The sequence below is a fragment of the Podarcis melisellensis genome (genome assembly GCF_964234715.1).
Source record: "Podarcis melisellensis genome assembly, chromosome: 3".
NCBI lineage: Eukaryota > Metazoa > Chordata > Lepidosauria > Squamata > Lacertidae > Podarcis > Podarcis melisellensis.
The window spans coordinates 6,504,492-6,522,619 of NC_138530.1; the positions used below are offsets into that span (position 1 = coordinate 6,504,492).

The 18,128-nt window shown below is 43.1% G+C and overlaps 1 long non-coding RNA gene across 1 annotated transcript; it reads right to left on the reverse strand.

Annotated features, from left to right (window-relative positions):
* Nucleotides 1-15,043: 15,043 nt before the first annotated feature.
* Nucleotides 15,044-17,851, reverse strand: LOC309366016. Its single transcript, XR_014166400.1, has 3 exons — nucleotides 17,480-17,851; nucleotides 16,448-16,516; nucleotides 15,044-15,852 (listed from the first exon to the last, which is right to left on the reverse strand). It is a non-coding gene; the product is annotated as an uncharacterized lncRNA (long non-coding RNA).
* Between the last annotated feature and the right edge of the window lie 277 nt (nucleotides 17,852-18,128).

Here is an 18,128-nt window from a genome sequence, read left to right on the forward strand (position 1 = left end):
GGAGGAACTGAAGAACCTGCCTAGTGATCAAGATCCCAGGTTCAATCATCATCTGGATCTTTCATTCTTTTAAACTTTCATTCATACACATTAATTCATAACTGTCAGGGACTGGGCAGAGGAGGAATGGTGGAGACGGCCTCCTCAGCTTGACCCTTCCAGGGAGGAGAAAGTGGAAGATAGTTTAGATTTACAACAGGGTCTTGAGGGATGTGCTGGTCCCGGGGGGAAGGTACCGTTATCGTAGTCCGAGTTCACAAGACGAGAGGCGAGGTCTGAAACAGGGTGCCGGGCGGGGAACAGGAACGCTGGAAGGTCAGAAGCAGGAGGCCGGGCAGGGAACAGGAACGCTGGAAGGTCAGAAGCAGGAGGCCGGGCAGGGAACAGGAACACTGGAAGGTCTGAGGCCAACAACGACGTTGCTTCCGCAACCTGGGACCGGGCTGACTGACCTTTATCTTCTTCTAAGGCCAGGGGCGGTCCCGGCCCCCAGGAGCCCCGCCTCCCCTGGCCTTAAGGCGAGCACTCCTCCTGGGAGCAACCAGTTCCCATCGCCTCTCTGCCCTAAGCCTCTGCAGTTCAGGAGAGGCCGAAGGGTTACTGGGCCCCGGAGGAGGCTCACCTGTAGACACTGAGTCCTCAAGCACCTCTGGGGCCAGAATGGTTTCACCTGGTGCCTGACACAGGTGCAGGCTCCTCAGAATCTAGGCCTTGCCCCAGTTCAGCCGGCCCTGGAGGCGGGGACTCCTGTGCAGGCTGGGATTCCTCTGGTTCAGCCTCTGAATCGGAATCCCAGGCCATCACAGGGAGGTCACAGCTCAGAGGCAGATGGGGGGGGGGGATTTGGAAATAATGGGAGATGAGGAGGAGGAAGCACTAGGAGGCGCAACAGCTGATGGACATAGTGTCTTTAGAAAGCATTCCAGACCTCCCCCTCCCAGAACCTGGCAAGCCTTGAAAGTAGGAGAGCAAAGAGCTCAAAGACAGATGGCGCTTAGCAGTGATGAATGAGGAAGTGGGAGAGACAGGGGAGGAGGGTGGAGATTCACTCGGGACAACACCATTATCCAAGATGCTGGGTTCTATAGTCTCTCTCTGTAATTACTGAATTATAAAAGGACAGTAAGAAACATTTCCTGGCAACCAGCTGGGAGTTGCTGGCAGCAGCCTGACAATAACAAGACAACGTATAATCACAGATGCCAATCAAAATAAAATACAAGTAGAAAAAATATCTAGTATGATGGCCTGGGATTTGGGCTCAGACGCTGAACCTGAGGGATCCCAGCCTGCACAGGATTCTCCGCCTCCAGAACCACCTGAGCCGGGGCTGGGGCATGATCCTGAAGGGTCCTCACCTGTGCTGGATCCTCAGGTGCAGGCACCAGCTGAGTCTGCTCTGGCCCCTGAGGTGATGGAGGACCCATTGCCTGCAGGTGCTCCACTCTCAGCCTCGTCAGAGGAAGCTGAGGCTGCCTCTGGGTCCGGTAACCCTCCAGCCTCTCCTGAGCTGCAGAGGCTCAGGGCAGAGAGACGGAGGGAACTAGGTTCCTGCAGTCACCAGAGGATCTGGGCCACCCTATGCCTCGGGGCAGATAAAAGCCAGCCAGCCCCAGTCCCAAGTTGTGGGAGCAACATTGTTGGTTCCTAGTTTCTGCCTGAACCCTGTCCTGCTTTCCTCCCTGAGCTCCTGAACAGCCCTGGCTCCCTGCTTGCAAGCCTGTTCCTGACTTCACCCAACTCCCTGCCCTGCACCCAGCTTCAGCTTCTACGGACTGCCTCCACATTGCACCTTTGACCACGACTGCTGGACTTGGACCTCACCTCTCGGGTAACCCATGGGACCAGCACATCTAGAATTAAACACTAGGACCACATTTCCATATGAATTCCAAACACAAATAATAATAATAATATCGAAAGGTTCCAAGTAACAAAAATGGCTTTATACTCTCCTAGGCCTTCTTACTTCAGTACCTTCTAAAAAGACTTCATTTCTTGGCAAAGGCATTTCCATGTCTGCCCTCTCTTCTCACCATGTACGGCCCAGATTTTAGTTATTCATTCCCTCATGGTTGTTGTTCTCGTTTCTTCCCTGGATTTTGGAAGAGGATTCTGGCAGCAGTTAAGAGGTGTTGATGCTTCAATATGTTTCTGTATATGCTGGTAGCCGCCCAGAGTGGCTGTGGCAACCCAGTAAGGTGAGTGGGGTCCAAATAACGAAATTATTATCATTATTATTTTTATCATTATGATGTAACGGAACAATGGAGCAAAACAGGTTTGCCTGTGTCCCAACTTCACTGAAATTCCTGCTATTGTGCTCAGGATTCAAGAAAATGTGTAATGGGAAATCAAGTTGGTGAAAGATGGAACCCTACAGTGCCATCTGGTGTCCCAGTGTTATATTGCATTTAGAACTAATGTAGCTGAGTCCAGAGGAAGTTTTAGGGCAGTGTGACTGGTTCCCACACACAGGTCGCCAAGCCAAGGGGCATCTTCCCACCTCCCATCCAAAGCCTTTCAGGGGGTTGGAGTAGATGACCGACTCTACAATGCTATGATTCTAAGTGCTTGCTTTGGGTAAGCAGGGCACCAGGCATTGGGAAGGAGGCGTGAGGGCTCTGGCAGGGTCCTATGGCTCTCCCATCTCCTTCCTACATCTGGGACAGTGTGAATAAGTCATATTTCTAAAAGTCACAACAGTCTCCGCCGGGTCGTCTACACTGAAAGGCAGCAGTTCTTCAGGGTTTCCATCCAGGGAAATAGCTGGGATTGAACCTGAGACCTTCTGCATTTGCAGCAGATGCTCCCCCACTGAGCTTGAACTGCTCTCTTACTTGCAACAACGGGGAAGAGGATGAAGATCAGAGCAAAGCTCAGGTAGAGGAACTTCAGGGCTGGAGTTTCCTCTGAGAGCTCTCCCAAAGGGAAGGTGCTCTAAGGCAGAAGGAAGTGGAGTTTGGATGGAAAAAGGAGGTTCTCTTTACTTATAGTGTTGTTGTGCCAAAATAAATTGCCTATGCAATTTATTCATCTTGGAGAGCTTCCTAAGTTTTACCTGAACAAGGCTTTCTCATGCTGTTTTCTTTCCATATCAATTAATAGATTTCCTGTCATCTCACAAAAGCTGCTGCCAAATTCACAGCACCTGGATAAAAAGGAAGTGGGATTTTGGGTAAGAGCTTGACTGTAATGCAGTTTGATGCAACCTCTTTTGGTTGGACTGTTCAGTTCAACTGCAATTGCAAAGACCAGAACAAAGTTCAGGTAAGGGAACCTCATGCCTAAAATTTTCTCCCAGATCTCTGCTGAAGGGAAAGTGTTCTAAGGCAGAAGTCTTCTTTGGATGAAACAAGAAGGTTATCTTTACTTTCAGTGTTGCAGAGCCAAAGAAATGTTGAAACATACAATTGACATCCTATCAGAAGGTGGGATAACTTCTGTAATTCTGGGTTGTCCAGGTTGAATCATGACTGCTGATGGGTATGCTGTCTCCCTGTGACCCTCTGATCATTGTTGGACTACAATTCCCATCATACATGAATTGCATTTCCTACAATCCCTGATTTATTCTGTGTGGGTGGAACCCAAGGAAGATGGTGATTAAATTATAAGGAGCATTGGGAGGAGGTGAGCCCACTCATGGGAGCCACTGACACTATCTCCCCATCACACACACACACACACACACACACACACACACACACACACACTTTCCTCAGTTCATTTCACCACCCCCAAAATGGCTTCCTACCATAGTTTCTCCTTCCCTCTGCTAATTTCTTTCTCAATGACCTATGGGCACCCACAAGGCAGTGGCTCCTTAATAATCAGCTCCATTTAGGTCAGGGCTCCAGTCTGGGTTGAGATCAGCCTATCCCACCCATGTTCACATAAGCAACTTGGCAACGAAACCCAAGCTCTGCCTGGGTGCATGAAAAGCAATGGCTGCAGTTATCTGCTCCTGGGACTCGGGGATGAGGACTCCTGTCAAGAGGGATCTTGGGCAGATATGATGCACCTCCACTGGAGTTGGGTCATATTAAGCCATAGATGCTTTTTTAAAAAATAAATAAATAAATACAATTTCTCAATTGAAGTTTAATATGTGTTTAATTAGATCAGTGTTTCCCAACCGGTGTTCCGCGGCACACTAGTGTGCCGCCAGGCGTTGCCTGGTGTGCCGTGGGAGGGAGGCGGGCGAGTCGGGCGGCGAGAGGCGGGGCGGCGGCGGCGAGGAGAGGCCGCCCAGCGCGGGGCTCTCGCCGTCTGCCTGCCTGGCTGCCTGCCTGACGCGCAAACCCCCGGCGCAGGCGCCCCGCTTGTTGACACGGGAGGGGAGGGGGGAGAGGAAACGCTGCTGGTGCCGCTGCTCCTCCTCAGCCCGCCCTGCCTATATTTGCACCAATCCCCGTCCACTAAAGCATTTGCGCCTCCCAATGGGAAGCCTTGCCGGGCGGCGGGCGCTGCTGCCTGAGAGTTCTGAAGCCACGCCCACTTTCCCAGAGACTGGCAGTTCTGAGGGATCCAGGGCAGGGCCGGTGCGCGCGCGCGCGCTTCTTGCTGCCCGGGCGCTTGCTCTAATCCCGCCTTCCCTGGGAGGGAGGTGTTGGTTTCTGCTTTCTTCTCTGTGCAGCGAAGTGCTTGTCACGAGACAGGTTGTTTACATTCCACAGAGTCTGTACTCTTGGAGGTTTTCCCACGGGAACGGGAGACTGGATATGACGTACACTGGTTTCCTGTTTTTCACTGTTCTTTGCAGTTTCAGTTTGAGATTCTCTCCGTGCCTTAGAGGAGAGATGACGCTTTCTCTGCTCCGGCAGAGGGAAAATGTTTTTCTGTAACTTACCAGCTTTGAACTGTAAATAAAGTAGTATAGAGCATGTTGGCTCATACTTCTCATCATTCCGCTGTGCACTGGATACTGCTTATCCCCAACAGGAGGGACGGCGGTGACAGCGAGCGTCCGGGGCGGGGCGCGCGCTGGCTCTCCCTAGCGGCCCCCGTGCCTGGTGTTCTATCAGTGCGCCTCCTCTCTCTTTCCCCACCCATCCTCCACGTGCTGCGCTCTAACCCGGAGTTAGAAGCGAATTAGAACACGCCCCCCGTGTGTGGTGTGTTTTTTTTGCTGCTCCTCTTTTTTTAGGGCTTTTTGGCGGCTTTTGGGACGGCGTCGAGGGGTGGCGCCCACGCTCCTTGTGCGCCCGCCCCGGAGGCTCGCACGCGCGGTAGTGCTAGAGTAGGAGAGAGGTGGGCATGGCGGCTGTTTTGGAGCTGTTGCTGCAGGACGAAGTGGCAGCCAGCGCTGTCGTGCGGTGGCTGAAGGCGAGCCAGAGCCCCTGCGCCATGGAGGTAAAACGCACAGCGCCGCCCTTGCTTCACCCAGCCCTCGGTTCGAGCGGGAAGTATCCGGGAAAACGGAGTTGATGCTGGCCTTCAAAACTCTGCGCTCCAAAAGGGAGGCGGGAGGGGAAAAAAACAGGTCGACCACTTGAGGTTTCCTCCTCTGGCGGGATGCTAAGTGGGAAGCTGCAGCCTTCAGGCCTGCGCTATGTGAACTCCTGAAGGGCTCTTGCGGTAGCTTTTCGGGAGCCCAGGTGTATATATGTGCCCCCCTGAGGGAGCCCTTCACTGAACCTGAGAACCCTGCTGTGGAGTTGGTGGGACTGAGTTGCTGTGCGCCCTTACGAATCCTTCCCAAATGCAGCTTTAATGATTCAGAAACAAGACCTACAGAATTCGTTGGAAGTTACTATTTTTTTATTTTTTTTTACATAAGTAAAAAGTGACCTTTCCCCATCTGGCATGGTGGTGTGCCTCGAGATTTTTTTCATGAAACTAGTGTGCCTTTGCCCAAAAAAGGTTGGGAAACACTGTCCTAAGGTACAATTTGCAGTTTGGAGGGTCTGACAAAATCCTGCCAATAATTGACAGAAAGAGGTCAACATCATCAATTTTACATAGAATGGTTGAGTTTGGAGGGACTTTACTTACTTACTTACTTATTTGTTTGCTTGCTGCATTTTTATCTCTTTGGCAAAAGCAAAACAAAAACAAATTTTCTGAGGCTTAAAGGTCACCTGCCTTGACTTCCGGTTGGTCGGCTGGTTATGGCAGTCAGGAGCTCTTTCGGCTGAAAGAGCTTCTGCGCTTTGAAGTTGGGGAGACGGCGAGAGCGTCCCCAGAAAAAACCTTAGATTGGGCATTCTGAGGACCTGGTGTTCTGGCGGGTGCCTTTCGCAACTCCCCTGCTCCCCGGTAAGCTCGTAAGAGCCCCGAGAGTCAGCGGGGTTGGAGGCGCGGCACAGTGGAACGGAACGGAAGTTTTTAAATCCTGCAAGCAATTCTGGTAGAAAAGGGGGTATTTGTTTATTTGTTATCACTTTGGGAAGCTAGGAAATACCATCTGGACCTCCCCATTTGGCAGCGGACCACCAGAGTGGGAGGACTAGTCCCCTTTGGGACGTCACAATGGAAGAGGAAACATTCAATCTCCGTTTCCTGTGCTGCCTGTCTACATTCTGAATTGGCTAAAAAGTGTTCCCCTTCCTCAGAATAAGGGGGAGAATTGGAAAATTTTCTGCTTGCCATTTTTTCTTTGGCATTCAGCTAGTTTGGAAGATTAAGGAAGCTGCCTCTGGGCTGGCTGTTGTGGGATTGGTGGAGGGAACTTGTATTTCTCCTTTATTGTGCCAGGTTGTGAGACTGACCTTGACATTCATAAGCTATTATGAGTTCAGAAAGGCTGAGATGTGGCTCCAAAGCTCCACAATTTGAGGAGTTGGTGAGGTCAATGTTAACTGACATTAAAGAAGGTTTAGATCACAATACAGCAAGCATAGACAATTTGGGGGAAAGATTGAACATTTTAGTACTGACTTGAAAGACATGGAAAAGGAAATAACCACACATGACACAAGGTTGGCACAGCTGGAGACTGTTAGAGTGCCAGACTTGGAATAGTTGCAGTATGAAAATGCTAATTCGATCACCTTCCTTCAGTTGAAAGAGAAAGAATCGTATTTGAGATTGAGGGGGGTCCCCTTTCTGGAAGAAGAAAAACTCAGAGAATCTCTGATAGGATTTTTTGTGGAATGTTGGGACTTGAAAAAATAGGAAGTGGAAACTTGGGTAGAGAAAGCGTACAGATTTGGGCCTAAAAAGGAGACTAAAATAACTTATGATTGCCTAGTGGTCTTTAAGACTAAGGAGCAAAGAGACATTATCTTGGGACATCACTATAAAAAAGGCCTCAAAATCCAGGATAGAGCGGTGGTGCTCTTTAAAGAGATCCCATGTCAACATGGAAGAATGCAAAAAATAAAGACTGTTGGAGAAAAGGACAGATTTCTGCAAAAGCACTCGGAAGAACTTGGACTACAAAGCTCACAGCTGCTGGGGGCAGAGGCAGCTTCCCCCTAATTAGACAGCATGGCATTGGGAATTTATTCATGGAATGTAAATGGTTTGAATTCACCCCCCAAAAGGAGACCAATTTATCTTATTTTGGAAAAACAGAATTTGGATATAATTTGTTTACAGGAAACTCACAATACAAGACTACATAGAAAAATACTGATAAATAAAAGATTGGGCCAAGAATTTATTTCTTCAGATAAAGTAAAAAAAAAAGAGGAGTGGTTTTCTATATTAAAGAAAAATGGAATCCAAAATTGGCATTTAAAGATGAGGAAGGAAGACACATAGCAGTTGAAATTACAGCACAAGGTGAAAAATATTTGTTATTAGGAATCTACGCACCTAATGATGGCAAAGTGGAATTCTTTAAGAACTTGGAAAAAAGTCTTTTGGAATATATGGATTACAAATTAATACTGATGGGGGACTTGAATGGAGTTGCATCTACTTTGATGGACAGGACTCAGAGATCAAAGGTATTGAATTCTGGCAGACTACCTAAGGCTTTCTTTGACCTAACTGACAGATTTGATTTGTCAGACATATGAAGAACCAGAAATCTAATGGAAAAAGTTTTCACTTTTTCCCCCAGATACAAACCAAGTATTTTCAATAATAGACTACATATGGATATCCAGAGACTTGGTTCCTAAACTAACAAAAACGGAAATTTGCCCTAAAACTTGCTTGGATCATAATGCAGTTTTTATGGACTTAAAAATGTTTGTACAGGGTTCCTTCAGATGGAGAATGAATGACGACTTGTTGAAGTACGTCAATTGTTCATAAGGCCCAAAAAACCCTAAAGGACTATTTTGAACTTAATATGATCCAAGGAACGGAAACACGGCTTATTTGGGAGGCCAGGAAAGCAGTAATGAGAGGGTTTCTGATACAACAAAATTCAACTAGGAGAAAGTCACAGAATGAGAGAAAAGATAAAATTATGAAACAACTAAAAGACAAAGAGAAGAAGCTCAGAGGAAACCCAAAGAATTTGCAGATTCAAAAAGAAATTAAGGTCTTGCAGGTTCAATATTCACAGTTAGTAAAGCAAAGTACTATCACAAATATTGTAACAGAAGAAAAATCTGTAGAGAACCCTGCAGACATAAGAAAATGTTTTTACAAATATAAACAACTGTATAAAAAGGACAAAGAGGATTTGGTAAAAATTCAGCAATTTATAAAGACTAATGGTTTGCAGCTGATTCTGGAAGATAAAAAAGATCCTACTAAAAGGTTTGATTACAAGACAGGAAGTGGAACAGGCAATAAACTCAATGCAACTTGGCAAGGCACCAGGACCTGATGGTCTATCAGCGAAATATTACAAGACACTGAAAGATTGGCTTATTCAACCCCTGGTAGAAGTATCTAATTTGATTTTACGAGGGGGCAAAGCTCCTGAAACCTGGAAGGAAGCTTATATCACTCTGATTCCTAAACAGGGTCAAGATAGATCCAATGTTAAAACCTATAGACCAATCTTCCTACTCAATGTGAATTATAAAATTTTGGCAAATATAATGACTAACAGGCTAAAGAAGCTTTTATCTAGGTATATCCACAAGGACAAGGCAGGATTTTTGCCTGGAAGACATATGAAAGACAATATTAGAAATGTGGTGGATATCCTGGAAAAGCTGCAAGCGAGAAATAATTGTAAAACAATGTTAATGGTTATTGATGCAGAGAAGGCCTTTGACAATGTATCTTGGAGTTTTATGTTATATAATTTTGAGAGTATGAGGGTGGGCCAAGATTTTTTAAATGGTATTAAAGCGATCTATCAGGAACAAAAAGCTAAAATTACTGAACCGAGGTGCAGGAAGAAAATTTGAATTTTACTTCATTATTTGTGGATTTTACCCTTCATTTGTGGATACCTCTTTACCTCTTTATTTGTGGATTTACAAAAATATTGAGAAATCCCGGTAATCGGGCTGCCAGACTACTAGAACTGCTAGGCTGTTTGAACTGTTACATTGGACTGTTACATTGAACTGTTACATTGAAACTCGCACTTCTTAGAGACATTGTAATTACTTAAGGATTGGCTCTGCAAAGATTAAAGGACTTAGAAGGTTTTTGGGAGTTTGATGCTGTTTGACACTGTTACCAACTTTTAAGGGACTTTGAGTAATTTGGAAAAAATTGCATGAACAGTAACTTTCTTTCTCTCAAGATATATCCAGTGTCCCTCTAGTGGAATATTGAAACTTTGCAACTACTGGGGGGTTTTTCCATCTATGGACTTGTGGATTCCCATGGGAATTGCTAACCGTGAGACTGACCTTGACGCATAGACAGTGGTGGGATGAGTGGGAAGACAAGATCAGCCAAAGCCAAAACACAACAATCTACTATAATTTCACAGCTGCGCAGATCATCTGTTCCTATTGTTTCTGTGGCACAAGAGGAAGACTTAGAGCAAGTTAGGCCTGAAGGAATGGCCACAGGAAGAGATACCTCAGTGCTAGATTAAATCCTCGGAAAATTGGATGACCTGTGTAAGCAAGTGACTGAACAATCATCTAAAATAGACCAAAACACAGCTAGTGTTAAAACCTTGACTCAACAAGTTAGTTTAAATGCACAAGCTATTGGGAAATTGTTGGAAGCTACTACAGAAAACCGTAAAATAGCTGAGGAAGCCAAACAGAAAGTAGAGGCCGTTCAAGAGGAAATAAAACCTATGCGCAAACAGATTGGTGAACATCAGGCATATCTGTCTATGGTAGAACTAAAAAGTAAGGAAAATAACTTGAGACTGAGGTCAGCTCCAGAACTTGAAAAGGGAGATTTAACTGAATACTTGACAAAGGAATTTGCAGAATTTTGGTCTTTGGAAGAAGATGAAGATTTTAAAATTGTAAGTGCATTCAGACTTGGAAAAGGAGGGAGGAAGGTTAAGTCTAGAGACTGCCTGATCTCCCTCAGAACGAAGGCAGAAAGAGATAAGATACTGAGTGCACATTTTCAAAAGACCCTGAAAATTCAGGATTATAAAGTGGAAATCTACAAGGACATTCCGAAATACTTATTGGAACTTAGATCTAACTACGGAGATTTGGTGACATTACTGAGAAGCAACAGAATCATCTTTAGATGGGAGTTTCCCCAGGGACTATCTTTTACGTTTAGGGGGAAGAAAGTTAAAATCAAAACAGCTGAAGATAAGGAAATTTTTTTGAGTCACTACGGAGAAGACCTTCAGAAAGGGGTTGAAGGTGAATTAGGAGCCTTAGGACCTGGACCACTAAGTTCTGTACCTACACCTTTGGGTTCTGATGAGCCTGAGAAAGTGATACCACCACCAAAGGGAGAACAGAATTATCTCAACATGTCTCTGCAACTACTAAGCTGGAACATCCATGGTTTTAATTCCCCGGAGAAATGGAGGAAGATTTTTCATTTATTAAAAAAGGAACAATTAGACTTAATTTGCCTACAAGAAAAACATGTGATTAGGCTTCATAGGAAAGTCTTAATCAATAAGAGACTGGGTCAAGAATTTATTTCATCTGACAGAGTGAAGAAGAGAGGAGTTGTTATCTACACAAAAGAAAGCCTATCACCAAAATTCCTTTTTAAAGATGAGCATGGAAGAATTTTGGCAATTGAAATTCAAGTACAAGGAGAAAATTTTTTGATTTTGGGAATTTACGCACCAAACGAGGGGAAGTCGGAATTTTACAAGAAGTTGCATGAGACAATGCTGTATCATATGGACTATAATAACATCATTATGATGGGGGACATGAATGGGGTGGTATCTACGAACATGGATAAAGCACAAAGTCAAAGCATAACAAAAGAAGGCAGGCTACCAAAAACCTTTTTTGAACTAACTGACAACATGGATCTGATTGACATCTGGAGAACAAAAAACCCCCTAGGAAGAGAAGGGACATTCTTCTCTGAAGCCAAAATGACATGGACAAGAATTGACCAAATATGGATAACTAGAGGACTGGCACCTAAGACTAGAAAGGTGGAAATCTGCCCAAAAACCTGCTCCGACCATAATGCTGTAAAGATGGAAATGAGATTAACCTCAACTGGTTCCTTCAGATGGAAGATGAATGACACCTTATTAAGAGATCAAGAGACTGTTAAGAAGGCCCAAAAAAACCCTGCGGGACTACTTTGAAGTAAATTTGAAAACACAGTGGAAAAAAGAATAATCTGGGACGCAAGTAAAGCAGTTATGAGGGGGTTTCTGATTCAGCAGAATGCAATAAAAAAGAGAACCCAAAATGAGAAAAAAGACAGAATTTTGGAAAAAATAAAAGAAGGAGAGAGAAAACTAAGATCGAAACCAAAGTCACAGGAGATTCTGAGAGAAATTATATCAAGTACAATATATGAAATTGGTAAATCAGGAAGTCGAATGGAAAATAAAACGAATGAGGCAAAAAACTTTTGAATCGGCTAATAAATGAGGAAAACTGCTGGCATGGCAGTTGAAAAAAAGACAGAAGTTCAATACGGTTACCAATCTTGAGATTGAAGGGAGAAACATCCAGAATCCTGTGGAGATTAGAAAATGCTTCCAGAGATACTTCAAACAACTTTATACCCAGGGGCCGCAGAAAGAGATTGATATAGACCAATTTTTAAGAACTAATGGATTACAAAAATTATCTCAAGAAAACAAGACAATATTGAACCATAAGATAACGGAACAGGAGATTGAAGGTGCCATTCAGAACATGCAATTGGGCAAGTCTCCAGGGCTGGACGGGTTAACCTCCAAGTATTACAAGACTTTGAAAGACTATTTAATTCAACCATTAAAGGAGGTGTGCAACAAGATTATGGAGGGGAAGAAAGCACCGGAGTCATGGAAAGAAGCTTTCATCACACTTATACCAAAATCTGACACAACTTAAGAACTACCGTCCCATTTCCCTTTTAAATGTGGATTACAAAATTTTTGAAGATATCTTAGCTAACAGATTAAAAAGAGTGTTAAATGAAGTGATACACAAAGATCAGACAGGCTTCCTCCCAGGTAGACACTTGTCTGACAATACAAGGAACATTATTGATATTTTGGAGTTACTGCAAATGAACACTAATACAAAAGCAGCTTTGATTTTTATTGATGCGGAGAAGGCCTTTGACAATATCTCTTGGAATTTTATGAAGAAAAATCTTAAGGGAATGGGAGTGGGACAGGGGTTTGAAAATGGCATAGATGCAATCTATTCAGAACAAAAGGCAAAACTGATAGTTAATAATGTGGTGTCAGAAGAGTTTAAAATTGAAAAAGGAACACGACAGGGTTGCCCTATCTCTCTATTGCTATTTATCTCGGTCCTGGAGGTGCTCTTGAACATGATTAGGAAGGACCAGTTGATCAAAGGAATTCAGGTCGGAGCTAAACAATATAAACTCAAGGCCTTTGCAGATAATCTGGTTTTGACATTACAGGAGCCAGAATCTAGTACGAAAAGAGTTTTAGAACTGATTCAGGAATTTGGTCAGGTGGCAGGATTTAAATTAAATAAGCAAAAAACTAAGGTTTTGGAGAAAAATTTGACAATAATGGAAAAAGAAAGGTTTCAGAAGGAGACAGATTTAAATGTGGTGAAGAAAGTGAAATACCTAGGGATAAATATGACAGCTAAAAATCTGAATTTATTTAAAGATAATTATGAAAAATGTTGGTCAGAGGTTAAAAAAGATTTAGAAATCTGGTCAAAATTGAAGCTCTCCTTGTTGGGTCGAATTGCTGCTATAAAGATGTATGTATTTCCAAAAATGTTGTTTTTGTTTCAAACTTTGCAGATTGTGGACAGGGTGGACTGTTTCAAGAGGTGGCAGAGAGACATTTCTAAGTTTGTCTGGCAGGGCAAAAAGCCCAGAATAAAATTTAAAATATTGACTGATGCTAAAGAAAGAGGGGGGTTTGCCCTGCCAGACATGAAACTATATTATGAATCAGCAGCATTCTGCTGGATGAAAGACTGGCTACTTCTTGAAAACACTGACATTTTGGATTTGGAAGGGTTTAACAATGTGTTTGGGTGGCATGCATATTTGTGGTACGACAAGGCTAAAGCTCACAAAGCATTCAAGAACCATATTGTCAGGAAAGCAGTATTTAATGTCTGGACAAGATACAAAGATTTATTAGAAAATAAGACCCCAAGGTGGTTGTCACCTATGGAAGCTAAGGCTCTGAAAAGACTCAATATGGAGGCCAAGTTGCCGAAATATTGGGAGATATTAGAACAAAACGGAGACACATGGAGATTGCAGAGTTTTGAGAAACTAAAAGATAAAGTGCAAGATTGGCTACATTATTATCAAATTTGAGAGGTTTTTAATATGGATAAAAAAATAGGTTTCCAGGTGGAAAAATCGAAATTAGAAACAGAATTGCTAGAACCTAAAACTAAGGTACTTTCAAGAATGTATAACCTGCTGTTAAAATGGAATACTCAGGATGAAACGGTCAAATCAGCTATGATTAAATGGGCGCAAGACATTGGTCATAATATTATGTTTGCTGACTGGGAATGGTTATGGACCACCGGTGTGAAATTCACGGCATGTAATGCCTTAAAAGAAAATATTATGAAAATGATATATAGGTGGTACATGACTCCAGTCAAGCTTGCAAAAGTATATCATTTGCCTGCTAATAAATGTTGGAAATGTAAGGAAACTGAGGGAACATTCTTTCACCTTTGGTGGACATGCCCAAAGGTCAAGGCTTTCTGGGAAATGATCTATAATGAATTGAAAATGTATTTAAATATACCTTCCCTAAGAAACCAGAGGCCTTCCTCCTGGGCATTGTCGGCCAAATGGTGCCAAAGAAGGATAGAACTTTCTTTATGTACGCAACAACAGCAGCAAGAATACTTATCGCAAAGTACTGGAAGACATAAGATTTGCCCACTCTGGAAGAATGGCAGATGCAAGTGATAGACTACATGTAACTGGCAGAAATGACTGGCAGAATCCGAGACCTGGGAGAAGAGCAATTGGAAGAGGATTGGAAGAAATTTAACGACTACCTGCAAAAACATTGCAAAATGTTTGAATATTAAAATGATGCAGGATATAAAGACAATATGGCATTAGTAGCATAGTTGAAAGGAATATGTAAAAATGTTTTATGAGAAATAAGGGTGGAAAAATTAGAATAACATTATGTCAAGCTTAAACAAAATGTTTTAAGGGGAAAAATTGGAGACATAATAGTTGAAAGGTATAATACAGAATAAGATTTGAAAAAGGGTAAGGCACTGCTGAATATGATTGTGTAAAAAGGGAACACAGAAAAGGGAGATGTGAGTAAGTCAGGAAGGAAGGATATGAAAATAATAAGTAAGAAATTGGATTTACAGGCTTTTGTTAGGTCTTTTTTCTCTTCTATTTTTTATGTTTCGTATTGCATTTTTCTGTTTTTATTTGATTGTGATAATGTTTTTTCCTTCCTTTCTTTCTTTTTTGGTTTTGATGGTGAAGTTTGTTCTATTGTTCAAAATTGCAATAAACATCTTTTTTTAAAAAAAGGAACAAAAAGCTAAAATTATTGTAAATAATGTGGTTTCAGAGGGAATTAGAATTGAGAAGGGAACCAGGCAAGGGTGCCCACTTTCCCCTCTGCTGTTTATTTCAGTTCTAGAGGTCTTGCTAAGTATGATTAGAAAGGATGAACCAATTAAAGGTATTACAGTAGGATCCAAACAATATAAATTAAAAGCCTTTGCGGATGATCCAGTATTGACATTACAAGACCCAGACTCCAGTGCAGTTAAAGCACTGGAGCTGATACAAGAGTTTGGACAGGTAGCAGAATTTAAACTAAACAAAAGCAAAACCAAAGTACAGTGGTACCTTGGGTTACAGACGCTTCAGGTTACATACGCTTCAGGTTACAGACTCCGCTAACCCGGAAATATTGCATCGGGTTAATAACTTTGCTTCAGGATAAGAACAGAAATCATGCTCTGGCGGCACGGCAGCAGCAGGAGGCCCCATTAGCTAAAGTGGTGCTTCAGGTTAAGAACAGTTTCAGGTTAAGAACAGTTAAGAACATATGAACATCCACGGTATTAAAATTCCCTGTGGACAGATGAAAACCTTGAGGCTCTAATGCTTAAAAGAAGATGCAGAACCTAGAAGTGCTGCATCAAAACTGAATCCAACCTTTTACTTAAAGAAATAGAGTTAATATTATATGAGTATATTATCAGCTACTCTGATCCATAAACTCATTGGTAACTATTTCCTTTAGCACATGCAAAGCCCTGCTTCTGCTTCCTCAAGTGAAGATATAGAGTATAGATCAGGAAATCAGGATTTTAAAGGAGCAAGCATTCACAAGTAAGAGGGAACACCAACTCAATGGATATGACTTACTTCCCCAGAGTCCTTCGAAGGATCTAAAGTCCAGAGGTTTGTCTGTGCAAAAGATAGAGAAGTAAATTGTCATTATTTGAGAGGACTTCCTGTGCAAAAAGAAACATTAATTTGATGTCTACTTTGTTTTGAGCATTGGAATGGCACTTTCAAGTATGAGAGCCTGAGGTCCTGGACTGGGAAATGGGAGACCAGCCTTCAAATCATCAGGAAGCTCCTTGGGTGGCCTTCGGCCAGTCACTCACTCTCAGCCTGGTCTACCTTGCAGGGCTGATGTGAGGATTAAATTAGAAGCCATCTTGAGCTCCATGGAGAAAAAGGTGGGATATATATGTCATTCATAAATAAATTTCCAAAGCCTTCTGTAACAGCAAGTCAGTATTATTATTTCCCATGATACTGATGGGGAGATCGAGGCTGAGAGTGAAAGCCTGGTTTACCCGAGGCCAGCTGGTGAGCTCATGGTGGAGTTTTACAGATCTGGATTGTCAGGCATGGGAAGTCCTGATCTGACTGATCAACATAATCAATTTTTCATATAATGGTTGATTTGAGAGGCATCTTGTTTTTTTATATATATATTTACTGCATTTTGATCTCTTTTGCAAAACAAAAGAACTCAATGGATATCACTTACGAATACAGCAGGGGTCACTGCTGCTACAGAAGCCCCATGGGATTATTCCATATGGACATTCCACAGATGCTGGGAATTGGCAATATCTGTCATATAAGTCACAGTCAAGTTGCAATGTGTAAAAGAGAAGGGAAATAAAAAAAAAAATTAATTGGGCAAAGGGGTTGCCAACTACTTTTTTCCCTAACCAGAACCCTGCATATTTAATGGGATGGCCTACTTTTACAGGCTTCTGCTGTCAGTATTTTCACTCTCCTGTTGCTGGATGTGTGATTGTTACATCACATGTCTGTGTTTACATTCCATGCTTGGAAAGTGTGGGAACGGATGCCAGACCTGTCTCTTCCGTGGGATTGTATTTTTGTATTTGCTCTCTCTCTCTTGGAGAAGGTGTGAGAGGACAGCATGATTGGTTTGTCCTGTATATATTGCTTAATAAATTACTTAGATGCCACACCTCACAGCCTCAGCTTCCAGCTATACTCTGCTGCTTGAGTGTGGACATATCTTTGGGTATGTGTCTCTGCTGCATACCGGGACTGATGAGTTATGACCGTTCCATGCTGCATTCTGGAGAGACGATGCCTGGAGAGGTTGCTCAGATCTGGGGGCTATGTGTGTCACCCCCCCTGGCGCTTCTGACAATGCTCATGGGCCCAGAGGCTCTGCGTATCAGAGGACTGTCTCATTGATTGATGAGGTATGTGGCTCTGAGTTCAGCAAGCTCTGTTTGCCAGAGTCTCATGGCAAGCCCTGCTTCCTCCAGTGAAGATGTAGAGTATAGATCAGGAAATCAGGAATATAAAGCACTCACAAGTAAGTGGGACCATCAACTCAATGGATATGACTTACTTCCCTAGAGTCCTTCTGCAGATTTGGATTGTCAGACATGGGAAGTCCTGATTTGACTGATCAACATAATCAATTTTTCATAGAACGGTTGATTTGAGAGGCATCTTGCTTATATATATATTTATTTACTGCAGTTTTATCTCTTTTGCAAAACAAAACAACTCAATGGATATCACTTACTACTACAGCAGATTCCATTGTCGCCACAGGAGCCCCATGGGATTTTCCCATAAATACAGTTTGTAGTTGCTGGGAATTGGCAAGATCCTCCAAACATTTCACAGAAAGTTGCCCTGTGTAAAAGAGAAGGGAAATAAATTCTTTAGAGGGGGCAAAGGGGTTTCCAACCACTTTTTCCCAGTCTAGAACCATGCGTATTTAATGGGATGACTAAGTTTTACAGGCTTCTGCTGCCTCACAATCAGCAAGGGTCAGATCAGTCCTCCTTCGCTAAAAAAACTCCAGCTGATTCCTGAACCTTGTAAGGGAGCAGACACTCAGCTGCACCCAGCCAATTGGGTGGCGTATAAATCATAAAATTATGATGATGGTTATTACTGCTCCTGGGATCTTTTCAGCATTGCTGACAAGCCTAAATCTTGCAGTTGCTAATGGAAGGGGAGAAAAATGAGCAGACCCACATAACTGGCCACTGAGTCAGCCTTCATTTCATTCTACTGAAGGTTCCCCTTTGCTTTTGACATCTGCTAATCAGAATTACAGCTGTTCTGAGCTTCAGAAATACCTTGCCATTTGTGCCCTCTCTGAGAATGGTATTTTCTGGAATCTCCCCAGTAGTGTTGCCAATGTGTCTTGCTCAGCTCACACC